Here is an 844-nt window from a genome sequence, read left to right as displayed (position 1 = left end):
GGGCTTTGAGCTGCTGGCGGGTCGAGGCGCAAGGCTGGGTGGTGAGCGGGGCTGCGGCGGTGGCAGAGCTGCACGGTGTGCTGGGCCCTGCGCTGAGCGAAAGCGGCTCTGGTAAAACACAGCCTTGATAAGGTGATGGTCGGTAAAAGCCAGGACAAAGCCCGCAGCCAGGGCTGGTGTCCCACCAACACCGCAGGGAGGGTGACACCTTCCAGCCAGGGCTGCACCAGCCCAAGTCGCCCATCACCCAGGTTGCGGGACGACATACATCACGATACACTTTCCTCCTCTTCCTCCTCCTTGCCCCACACACCCAAAAGCACCAGCCATGCGAATAGGTGCAGTCGCCATTCAGGGCCGAGGGAAGGACATCCTTACGCCACAACGCTGCAGCCTTCAAGATTTGGGTTTGGGTGGTGTGGCAAGGGGCAGAACTCCAACTACCGACCAGTAACAAGATCAATCTTCCTTTTAGCCCACCTTTCATCCTTCTGGGGTGCAGCAGAGACATCAGCTGATAGCCACAGCTTGGGGTACACTTAGGGGAGGGTGTGCATCAGCAGCTTTATAAGCTGATCTCCATTCGCCATACGATTACCTGCTGGTAGAGTTTTCCTCTTTGTAAAACTCAACATACAACAGGTAATGCAGCAATGGGAGATCCCATTCTTGCTCCTCACGGGAGTCTTGGTGAGCCTAGGGTCCAAACTTGGCCCCTTTTTTAAGGTACCGGGATTTCACTCGGGTTTCTTATTTTAGGTTTTTAAGTCTGCGCAAAACACAGATGTACAAAAATCTGTACCAAATACCAAGTGTCAAATTGAGTGAGGAGAAAGGATACCAT

This window comes from Strigops habroptila, chromosome 5, assembly GCF_004027225.2.
Source record: "Strigops habroptila isolate Jane chromosome 5, bStrHab1.2.pri, whole genome shotgun sequence".
Taxonomy (NCBI): domain Eukaryota; kingdom Metazoa; phylum Chordata; class Aves; order Psittaciformes; family Psittacidae; genus Strigops; species Strigops habroptila.
This window is presented reverse-complemented; position numbering follows the sequence as displayed.